The sequence below is a fragment of the Cyanistes caeruleus genome, chromosome 21 (genome assembly GCF_971803275.1).
Source record: "Cyanistes caeruleus chromosome 21, bCyaCae1.hap1.1, whole genome shotgun sequence".
Lineage (NCBI taxonomy): Eukaryota > Metazoa > Chordata > Aves > Passeriformes > Paridae > Cyanistes > Cyanistes caeruleus.
In genome coordinates, this window is record NC_141721.1 from 4,236,186 (window position 1) to 4,247,908 (window position 11,723).

The 11,723-nt window shown below is 47.9% G+C and overlaps 1 long non-coding RNA gene across 2 annotated transcripts; it reads left to right on the forward strand.

Moving 5' to 3' along the window:
• The first annotated feature begins 2,807 nt into the window (after positions 1-2,807).
• Positions 2,808-11,194, forward strand: LOC147649612 (uncharacterized). Of its 2 annotated transcripts, XR_015278452.1 has the most exons (6): positions 2,808-3,101; positions 4,970-5,103; positions 5,190-5,371; positions 5,765-5,977; positions 6,534-10,865; positions 10,969-11,194. It is a non-coding gene; the product is annotated as an uncharacterized LOC147649612 (long non-coding RNA). The 2 variants fall into 2 exon arrangements; XR_015278453.1 differs by lacking the exons at positions 5,190-5,371; positions 10,969-11,194 and having other exon boundaries at positions 2,825-3,101; positions 4,970-5,189; positions 6,534-9,401.
• The last annotated feature ends 529 nt before the right edge of the window (positions 11,195-11,723 follow it).

Below are 11,723 nucleotides of genomic sequence, written 5' to 3' on the forward strand. Positions count from 1 at the left end.
AGAAGCCTTGGAGAGTCACAGTTTGCTGTGCCAGGAGAAACGTCACTGAAAGCCACCCTGCCAGATGGCCAGTGCTGCCTTTTTCACAAGGCTGGTCCTGCCATCAGCCCTGTCCTGTCTCCAGCTGTGAGAAGCCAGGTGCTGAGGAATGAACTCGTGCCCTTCAGCAGTGAGGAAATGGGATAATGTGGAATCCTGCTCTGCAGCTCAGGCAGAGGGTCTGCACCAAACTCACGGCCGTGGTTGGGTTCGGAGCCTGCTGAAGCTTTGCTCCCTTGGGTCCAGCTGCTTGGGACATCATCTGCCCCTGCCTGCCAGGACCTTGCCATGACATTAACCTGACCCTGGCTTCATCCCCTTGGAGCTGAGCTGATGTTCCTGGGCATGGAGCCCTTCATCACTGAGGAAATTCCAGCTGGAGGATGCTGTGGTGTCTCCTTAGCAACACAGGCTGCTCCAAGTCCATCAGCTCTGCAGCTTTCTCTCCCTCTGCTTTCCAGACTGACTTCCCATGAGATGTAAATCAAGTTCACATCAGTCCTGATCTTCCTGCTGTGGTCTGAGCTCACATCTGGTGTATACAGGATACATCTGGCACTGGCAGGAAGGCCCTGAGAGGTGACTGTGGTCTTTGGGCACAGAGCATTTTGTGCTGTGGGCATTTTGCCTATAGTTTGTACTCATGCAAAGGCAGATTTTAGATTTTAACAACCTTGTGATGAGTCAGGATGTCCCCTCAGTGTCCAAATGGTGCAGGTGTTAACATCCAGCTTTTCCATTCCACACTACAGTGAAGATTGTCTGTCAGTCTGTCTGTCTGTCTGTCTGCTTGGCCAGCAGTCTGACTGCTCCTCTGCTGTGTGTCCCTTCTCCCTGTCTCCTGCCACTTGTCCCTGCCCACCTCCCTTCATGGAAAGCATCTGCTGACCCATGAACAGCCCAAACTGGCCTTGAAGAAGGAGTTGAAGGAGTTGAAGTAGCTGCCAAAAGACTGGGAAAGATGATGGACAAGGGAGCTTTGAGGAGGATGTGGATTTTGGTTGGTAAGAAAATGCCTGGAGGAACACAGATCTGCAAAACCTTGGAGAGCACAGTTAACGGTGTGGGCAGATCCAGCTAAGCTCCTGCTGAATTAGAGTCATTTCACCTCTAATTTTGGAAAGCAAAACAGCCTGGCACCAAACTTTTGGGACACTTGAGGTCTGCTTCTGCAGGGAAAACCTGCTGCTGCCCAGCCAGGTTTGTTTGGGATCTGCATTTCCTCGTGCTTGCTGTGCTCACTGGGGAAAGGACAGGTGAAGAAAAGGCTGGTGTTCCTCTCTGCCACACTGGGACTGCAGCAAGAAGGAAGACAGAAGACTCAGAAAAGCAGCTGGCAATAAATCTGTTTCCTGGGAGGTGTCTAAGCTGAGGGCTCAGCTCAGAGTGTGATTCCTTGGCAGCAGAGGGCCACTGGAGAGGGTCCCCTCCCTGGATATCTGTCCTGTGCTTGTGCTGATCCACTGTTTATTAGTGACAAGAATCAGCTATTCCCAGGTACCCCACATTCCTCTGCTGGCTTTTGTTCTGGAATCACCTCATGGGATCTGTGAGGATCACCAGAGAGAATCCTCAAATAACTTCACCTCTTCATTTTGGCAGGGTGAGAGGATTGCAGCTCTAATTGTGTGATTATTAGAATGCACTGCAAGTCACACAGCAGCGTCTGTGTCTTGCTGAACAGCAGCTCCAAACGTCCTCTGCTGCTCAACAGCCTTTCCCAAAGACATGTGGGATGTGTTAATATGCACATTAAAGCCAAGGGTCACAGTATCACACACAGTGCTGGCCTTGGGGTGAAACTTCTTGTAGCTCGTGCCAGAAGTTGGGATTTATGATGAACTCCCCCATGACCAAAAGATGGATGCAAACCCCTCCACCCTGGCTGATGGTGGGAGTGTCTCTTTGATCTCAGCACTTATACCTACCAAAAAATATCTTTGTCTTAAAAGAAATGCACAGATCACCTGTTTTTTCACCACTAGGAAAAGATGTAGGGGTTTAAAAATTTTTGTAGTGCTGGATGAGATGCCACAATGCCTTAAGCAACACCAGTTCTTGATGAGGTCTTTGGTTGTACAACTGCAAAAAGAAACTGGTGCCCTTCCAGGCTTTTCCCCCAAATATAAATCACTTTTTTTTATTATTTTTTTTTTTTTTTTTTGCATGACAAAAAATGCCCAGAATATTAGCTTTTAACCATTTTGCTTTGGGGAGATAAATCTGAGTGGAAGACAATCCATCGAGGTGTGACATGAGCTATATTGCAGACACAAACCATCTGGGACTGTTTGTTATCCCAGGGTGTCCTGTTTGTGTCCAAGCACCATGAGTTACTGGTACAGCCCTGGCTATGGGGAGGGTGAATCCACTGCTGAAGACACAGCAAAAGCAATTTTCTTCCTCCTCCATCTGGGCAGCAAAGACAACTCGCTTTAATCTTTTCTTTCCAAGCACTAATTAATCTTCTGATGAAAACAGGGACAATATTTGGCCTGGCAGGGTGGGTGGTTGCTCATGCAAATGAGTACCTTTGTTCATCCACAGAGGACAGAAATCCATCTCAGACCTGGGGCCAACGTCAAGGCAAGGCCACAGAGGCACTGAGTCCGTGCAGAGACACCTGGGCAGGTGTGAAACCAAAAGCTGAATTCCAGCTGGGCCATAAGTGAGCGTTTTGCTGCAACACTGAGCCAGCTGTGGATGATCTGCTTTGATAAACCATTAGCTCAGACACCCTTAAAGCCAAAGAAGCAATAAAAGTGAGAGGTAGGCACTGGTGGTTAATGAAGTGAGCTCCAGTGAGGAGGAATGTGTGTCAGGCCAGAGGCCCCGAGGAGGCAGTGACACATTTACCTCTGGAGAAGCAAGAGCTGGAGTCCAAGACCTGAGGATTCAGTAATTGAGTGTGTTTGAGCCCGCCTGGGGAGCTCTCCACAAATACAGTTGTCCACCTGGGTAGCTGAGGAGGATTAAAAATAGCCCAGCAAGATGTTGGCTTATCCCTGAGAGAACAGAATTAGTTGTCTGGAAAGACAGAGCATATTAGGGGAGGATGAAAGGTGGGTGAGCACTGCTCTTTCTTTTCAGTTAAATTCCTGCCCTATCCCTGCAGGCTTTGGATGTAAGATCAGACCCTTTTTCTATTCAGCACTTACCCTCTCTAATGCAAAGTTAAGCACTGCCATCTATCCTGCCAGGCCTGTGGCTTCGATTGGAGAGCAGGACCCAGAGCTGGGCAGCCCTGCCCCAGCCCCTGAGCTCCTCTGCTGGGGCTTTTTGCAGATAAACTGAAGCTGATCTGCTGAATCACTGAGCAGGAGCCTGGGCTTGTAGCTCTGAGGCCAACCTGATCATCTCACGGGCTCTAAAAGTGTGGTCAGAGGTGTTGGCTGCTGTTTAATGTGGGCTTGCAGCTCTTCCAGCTGGGAATTTGGTGGGAAGGAGAGGCTTCCCTGGTGTTGTGTCCCTCTGGGAGACCTGGGGGGCTGCTGAGCTGCTCTCTCTTTCAGCAGGGTGTTCAGCCTTGCTTTAATGGCTGCAGGGAACAGCAGAAGTGCTTGATGTTTTCCCCATTTCTCACAGTGACCCTGCCCAAATTTCACCCACAACCTCCTGCCCCTCTCCGCCTTCTCAGCCTGAGTAACTCAAACCTCTCTTTAGCAACCCACCAGACCTTGGTTCCCTTGGCCTTCTCTCAGATACAACCATTCCTCTTCCTCCAGGGACTGCTTCTCTAAATATTTCTGTCTGTTCTGCAGCAATCATGGGGCTGGATGAATTTTTTTTTTTTTTCATTTCTATGCTCTTACACTACCCCCATTTTTAACTATGACTCCTTGGTTTGCTGCCCCATTTCCCAGTCTGTGCCAGTGGCCTCTGTCCAGATAATTTAGTCAACATAGGATTTTCCAGCAGGATCAGGCATGTTCATTCTGTACACAAATCTCATTTTCACTGCCCATGAACCTGTTGAACGCTGAGCCTTGGATCCAATATGGCAAAAGCTGTGGTACAGCTCAGTCTGTAACAAGTGGCTCATTCTAAATTGGGATAATCATTTAGTTAATAAACACCCATTAAAGATTAGATTAAACTATGATTCCTTCCTTTGCTGATCTGTCATTGTTTCTTATTTAGTAGCTGCATTCAGGAATATTCATACATGATTGCTTATGATGTTTTAATTGTCTTTGAAATGTTGTTTCACAGCTTAGGTTGGAACCTGGGTAAAGGATCCTGGAAATCAATGTCTCTAAAGAGTGTCTGACCACTGACACAGAGTTATCTTTGCTTCTTTTTGACTCTTTAATTGCTGGTAATAGTCAAACTTGGTTTCCGCTGGCTGAGTCTGAAGTCCTTCATCTTGTTAGGAGCGATGAGAAATCACCAGGATAAAGCTCTGCTGTTAATATCCAAGGAATATGGCTAACCAGCTGCCATCAATCTTAATGCAAACCAGACATTCAGCCTTAAATTGTATCATCCTTAATGGAGTGATGCAGTTAAGCAAGCATCAAGTGGCCCCAGGGCAAGGATGTTTCAGTTTCATTGAGCTTTTTTTTTTTTGATCAGGCAAGGGCTGAGTCTTGGGTTTTGACAATTTGAGTCCTCCAGAAAGTGATGCTGCAGGGGATGGGGTTACACATCTGAGAGAGCTCCCCATGGCTCCTGTGACCCTGGGCAAAGGGGACAGCTGGCCTTGGCACAAAGCAGCCCAGAGGAGCTGGGTCAGGAACTCTGCTCTTCCTGACCTTCCCCAGGCTCTGCACAGAGGTTGAGCAGCACCAGGGATGGTCTCCTGTGGCTCCTGGCACACACAGGAGGGGTTCTGGCCCTGATGCTTTGATGGAGGACTTGGCACTCTCTGCTCTGCTCAGAGCAGCTTGCCTGGTGTTCACAGTACAAACAGGGCCCTTGCTCCCTGCAGGAGGGTAATAACTAACCAGGGATCCCTCTGAGCAGCCTGGCTGCACTGGAGAGAGAAATCAATCTGTGGAAATCCCAGCTGAAGCACAGAAGAGAGGATCTAAATTTAGCTGCAGCCTGCCTTGGGCTCCTGAGGTTTGTGGCTGCTGGGCTCAGAAGTTGAGGCTGCACCCAAAGGCTGCAGGCAATGAAGAAAACAGCACATTCTGTTGTACTTCCAGGTACCTCTCTCGAGTCTTTGGGATCATGGATTAATTTGGTGGTTGTTTAAAAAAACCCAAGAACAGTTGTACATACAAGGGAAGAGCAAGAGTTTGTGCCTCACAGGGGTTGCAGTCTGCTCAGCAACGTCCAACAAGGGCCTGGAGGAACAAAGCTCTTCTTATCCTCCCTTCACAGCTGGGTAACTGCATTTTGTGAGATGAAGAGATTTGCCTGTGGTTGTGTGGGAAGTGGGAAGGCCAGGAACGGAGCTGGGATCTCAGGGGATCCGAGCTCACAACCAGTTTCTTTCTGTAGCTCCAGACAAGCCCCGTCATTTCTCAGTGACCTGTTGTTTTGCCCTTGGCATTCCCCAGCAATAGAATCAGCAGGTTGGCATCTCCACTGGAAACAAATCAGTACAGCTCCTGCTTGGGACTGAGAATGTTCAGTCTTTTTTAAGAAAAAAAAATCAAATCCACACTTCCTTTAGACACTGCTTGTTACCTTTTCTCAAGAGACAATTTGTAGATGCTATACTTAGGCCTGGAAGCAAACTAGAAACCTTGCTAAGTCTCCAAACTGCCAATTGCAGCAGAACACGTTACTGGGGCTGATAAAAGCTGCCAGGGACTCACAGTTTGGAAAGCCAGCAGCACTGAAAATTGAATTCCTGGGCGAGAGAATCTGCGGAGCTGAGACCAGAGAAAATTGCTGCTGAGGACAGGAGGGGTGCTGCTGTAACCTGAATTTGGTGGAATCAACACCAACATCAGCCCTAGGACCGAACTCCTGCATGTTTTACTCAGTGGGTTCAAAGCAATCCTTCCCTCATGCTCGTGGAGTGGCAGAGAGGAGTCCAGATGAATGAGAGGCACAAATATAAAAGTACTTGCAGTGATCAACTTGCCTGTGAAACGTTCTCTGGAAGGGGTCATGGTTGATGTTGCTGCTTCCCATCTAAACAGGAACACAGAGCCCTCCTTGACAGGGAGTTTAGCAGGAGCCGAGGGGATTAGGGGGTGTTACAATACCTCACTTCTAAAAAGTTAATGTATTAGGAATGTGTGAGTCTAGACACGTATTGCAAGACTGATTTAGGATCTTAAAGAGGATTCTGCCTTTCATTCTGGCTTTTATTAAAAGCTTTGTAGTACATCTTTAAAGAGCCACTAAAGCCACAGTGAAAACATAAAGGAGAAAATAATAGAAGCAGAAAGATTTTTTAGAAATGGATTTCTTTCCCCTTTTTTTTCTCTTGCCCCTACTCGGAGTTGAAATCCATTTGCATAAAAATATTATGTTCTTTTTTTTTTTCCTTTAAAAACACAACTCCCTTCCTCTTTACTCTCTTCCCCTGAAAGCCCTGGGTCACTGTGCAAGATTAAAGCCAGACTGTGGAGGAGCAGAATGCCTCCAATTTGGAAGTTCATCCAAACTTCTTCCAGCTGCAGAGTGGTTGAGACAGGAGCAAGATGGGGGAATCTGGGACAAGGTAACTGGTCCTCAGAAGGAGTAGCTGCCAAAAGACTGGGAAAGATGATGGACAAGGGAGCTTTGAGGAGGATGTGGATTTCGGTTGGTAAGAAAACGCCTGGAGGAACACAGATCTGCAAAACCTTGGAGAGCACAGTTAACGGTGTGGGCAGATCCAGCTAAGCTCCTGCTGAATTAGAGTCATTTCACCTCTAATTTTGGAAAGCAAAACAGCCTTGCACCAAACTTTTGGGACACTTGAGGTCTGCTTCTGCAGGGAAAATCATTCTGAGATGGAAGAACATCTGCTGTTCACTTTTATTTTATCTTTTTTCCTCCCAAGCTCCAACTTCTAGGTCCTTTCAGCTCACAGGCACCCAAACCACTGCAAGAAGGACTGGCTGACTTCAGGTGAGGAGGGAACAGCAGGAACAGATGGATTCCTCAGCTCCAGAGCCTGCTTTCCGTGCCAATAGAGCCTGATGGCAGAGAACAAGGAGTCAAACTCTGCTGACAAAGGGAATGGGAGCTGCTGGCTGAAAATTTCCTGAGGCTTTGGTGATTCTGTAGCAGGTGGCAGCTGAATGGAGCTGCTTTCTGTTCAGAAGGGATTTTGTGTTTTAAACACAGCCCAAGCCCCTGAGCAAAGCAGAGAGAAGTTCCTACCAGCTCTGCGGGAATGCAAACCACTGTTATCCACACCTTGTACTCAGCTCACCTGCCCGGAAAGAGGAGGAGGAAGGCACCACAATTTGCATATAAATGAGGTCAGATTGGGTTCCTCTGCAGTCATTAAGGCAGGTTTATTGTCCTGCTTGTTCTTAGCAAAGCTGCCCACCCCATCTCCAGCCCACAGCTCCTGCCAGCCCTCTCTGCCCGTGGACAGAAGCTCCAAGGTGTAGGTGCCTTCCTGGGCTCTCCTGAGCTTCTGCTTCCACCCTGGAGCTCAGCCCCACCCGGGGGATGCTCGTGGTGCTTCACCAGGAGGGTTTACAGAGAGGGAAACTGAGGCACAGAGCGAAGGGAAAGGCGCAGGGTTGGAAGAGCAGAGCAGGGCTGACACCCACTGCTGTGTCCTTGCTTTCATGGTGGAGAACTCCTTTTCCTGAGCTCCAGCTGGAGGCCAGGCAGCCACTGAGGATCAATCAAACACCCCCTTTCTTCACTCAGGCCTCAGTAGATCTGTACCAGTTCTGAGAATTTTGAAATTGCTCTGACTTCCCATCAGCAGAGCCTGGCCTAGTGCAAGGTGCAGGATAAAATGCTGCTGAGTGGAGGATTTATATCATTTTACTCTCTGGAGGGGGTCAGCTGGATCAGCTGGGAACAAGTCTGCTAAAAGGGAGTTAAAAGACTTTGAGTGATTTTCTGTGTTGCTTTCTCTTTGGAACAATCCCTGGAAATATCCAAATGCTCTATTAACAGCATTTCGGAGGATTTAGTGCTCAGAAATTACAGGTGACTCTGCTTTGCTCTGACAAATGCAGTGGGAGTGTGGGTCCTCCCCTCCTGAATTATTCACACCGAAATGTAGTTTGAACCTCAAAGTTCCCAGATTTGTTTTGATTTTTCACAGAATGCCTCCTGTCAGCAGGCTTCTCTTAAAACATGGAATTTTCATGAAAATCAAGTTGCCTTGTTTAGGGGGAATAGTATTTTCTGTCAGTAAAGGTGTTGCAGGAAATAAACAGGGGAACTCACGGGCACAGCAGGATTAGAATAAAAATGTATAGAAAGAGAGGAAACACATTCAAATATTTCTGCCCACGGCTGTTAAAACTTCTGAACAGAATTTGTGACCTTCTTATTGACACCCTTCAAAACCTGTACCTGCAGCAAAGCCCAGAGCAGGAGAGCATCCCTGCATCCTGCCAGGGAGCTGTGTTAGACCGGAGTAAAACTGTGCCTGCAAAGTGGCTGCTCCTCTCAATAAAACATGGGCTTTCATTTCAGCAAGGGATCACAGCACAAAGTGCTAAGTGCTGTAAACACTTTCCAGCAAGACATTTCAGGAGCTGAAAACTGACTGCTTAGGTAGCTGCAGTTGATAAAAAGCAAATGTAAAAGCAGCTGAGCTCAGCTAAGGCAAGGTTGTGCTTTCCGTGGAGCTTCCTCTGGATGCCCACGGTGAGTGTGGGGAGGTGGCTGCAGCTCAGGAGCTGCTGGGGGCTGTGTCTCTGAGTTAAGAACCCTCTTTGGGGTCTCTCATCAGTCTGAAGGCTGATGAATTTCTTCTGTTCATCGTGGAATAACGCGAGTTCATTCCGCGTTGACCACGGACCGCACGCGGTTTACGTGGCTTGGATAAAGCAGGGTAACAGATTGTTCAGTCTTCATGTCTTGTGTGTCTGACACGTCCGTGGATCTCAACATTCCACACCTTTCAATGGTTTCTGTTCCTCCCTGGACAGCTGGAGCAATGAGCACTGGCTCCTTTTATTTTTTGCCTGTTGCCTCTGTTGCCTCCAAACATCCCCTTCCTCCAACAGAGAACAAGAGGGGAATGAACTTCCTTGTCCAGTCCCTTGGAGGTGACAGGGGGGAGAATCTGCCCTAAAACACCTCCCTGGGGGCAGAGCCAGAGCCAGGGACTGAAGTGGTTAAACAGCAGAAGGTTCTGCCAGGCAGCAGGGAAAACGTGGCTGATTCTCACCCTAAGTTGAAGTGCTAAAACTACCAGCAAATACTTCAATAAATAGCAAGCTCATAAATAACTTGCAACATTGCACTTCATAATAAAGCAGTGACAAATGTTACATCTCTCTCCAGCATGGATTAATGGTAATGGGGGTGGGAAGAAGGAGTGATGTCTGTGAGGTGGTATTAAAAATCACTTACATTTCACAGGTTCCCATAAAAGGGAGGCTTGTGCAAAACAATTAATCATGCATTATAAATGCAGCTTTTATTAAGGAAAAGCAAAAGCATAAATACAGCCAAGCCCTGAGGCACTTGTTCCTTGCAATAGTTAGTAAGTGTTTGGAAATACGAGCCAACACTTGGGACTCGGTTTAGCTCTGTTGTTATTGCTCTGAGAAAAGCTGGGATGCAGAGGTGGCTTTGCTGCCCTGATTTTTGTCTTTTTTTATAGTCTGGCATAGACTGCTCTGCATATCTACAGCTTTTCCTGTGCCTTGCAGTACTGGAGGGCTCAGAACAGCCCAGCCAGATCCTTCCAAGGATTTGTCCTGCAGATGACCCCTGTAGAGTGGAGTTTCTGAGCCATCTCAGCTGTAGGAGTCCCCTGCTCCTACAAGACTAAAACCTTTGCCAATTAGAAACAACTGTCATTGTCCCACCAAGGCAGCAGAGAGCATAAAGAGGAGGAGAAAGTTGTTTTCCCTGAACGTTCTCCATGGAGAGCTGTCCCAGTGGTTTCCCCATTGCATTAGGAAAGGGGAGTTTGTTGTTTAGAGTTGAAATTCTGCTCTCTCAAATCCAGGCCTGAGGAATGGAAACTTTGGGGGGTCTTTTTAAATTCCCCTTGGCTTGATCTGCTCTTTCAAGTTTAAGTCTGAGCATTGAAAGAGGGAAGTGGCAGAACTAGAAGGTGATGAAAGAGGGATATTAAGGGGCAGGGGGATTTATGACAGCACAGAAACAGAGATGATTTATTTTGTCCTTCGAGCACTTTCTCTTGAAGGCTGCTAAAGCCCATTAAAGCTTCTGTCTGAAGCCATGGTGAGATTCATTCCCTGGAAAGGACAGAGGTTTTACCATGGGGAGCCAGGAGTGGGGATGGCTCTGGTTTCATTAGCAGAGCAGTTACCTGAGCTGAAATGGTTTCTGCTAAATTAGCAGGGGCCCTAGCTGCAATTAAAGAGCTCCTGGTTGTAATCACAGTCACTGTGGCTTGTTTGATTTTTGTGGGAGAGACAGAATATGATAGCCAGGATCCCAGCTGTCAAACAACAGGTACCAAAGGGATTTCAGGAATCTGCACAGCCACAAATCCTCCCCAGCTCCACCTGTGCAGGTCCTTTCCTTGGACTTCTCTTATGTTCAGTGTCTGAAGTTCACCACCAGACACAATCAACTGAGCTGGGATACAGTGGGATTCAGCAAGACCATTCCAGAGTGTGTTTTCTTGCTTGTGCAATGCTGCATTTCTCCATGTGGGCGTTGGGAATTGCCATCCCAGCTCATCTGTGTGCCTTGCAGCCTCTGAATTGTTTCCCCTGGTCCAGGACTGGAGATGTACACTGTGGAATAAATACTGGGTAAGTTGCTAAAAACCCCCTTGTCAGTTTGGTGGCAGCCCAGGATACAATGTCCATTCTGGAAAAGCATAAATCCTGATTAAAATCCTTCCACCCTGCTCAGATCCATCCTTTTGGCTGGCAGGCCATGGATCCTTCAGCCACAGAGCCTGGAGGGCAGCCAGGGGTGCTGCCAACCCTCCCACTGCTCCCTCCTGTGCCTCTGACTGCTCCAAGGTACGTGGGACCTTCCAGCAGCATCTTGACAGAGCAGCTGAGCTGTCCTGAGCTGTCACCCAGGCTATGAAATATTTAATTAATCCATCACTTGAGGACTGGCCGTGATCAAACGGACAAAGGAGCTGCTGCTTGTTAATCAGAGCAGCTCTGGTGAGCAGCCCTGACAAGATCTTGAAAGGATTATTTTAATTTCTGTGGAGGTGCTCAGATGTGTCACCCTGGAAAGAGGACACCTGTCAGCTGAGCATCCTCCTCTCTCTGGCAGTCCCCAGAGACCAGAGATCACCTGGCCTGGCAGTGGGGATGCCACAAAAATTGGGCTTTTTGCTGCCTACTGGGTCTAGAGCAAAGCCTTGGAAACTGGGTCACCCTTGAATGGTTCTGGTGAAGAGGAATGGGCAAGGGATTCCTGCATCCCCCAAGGTGAACCTGAGGGTTCCCCCTTTCATTTGGAGACAAACCATGATCTAGAACAAGAACACAACTCGTGCTCTTTCCTGTCACTTAATGCTCAAGGAAAATGAACTTCCAGCAGTGACACTGGATATTGGTTTTCTTGTTCTCACCGAGTGCAGGGCACCACAGAACCACTCTGTTCTCTGTATCTTCTCTATTCCCTTGCATCTGCAGCCAAATCTC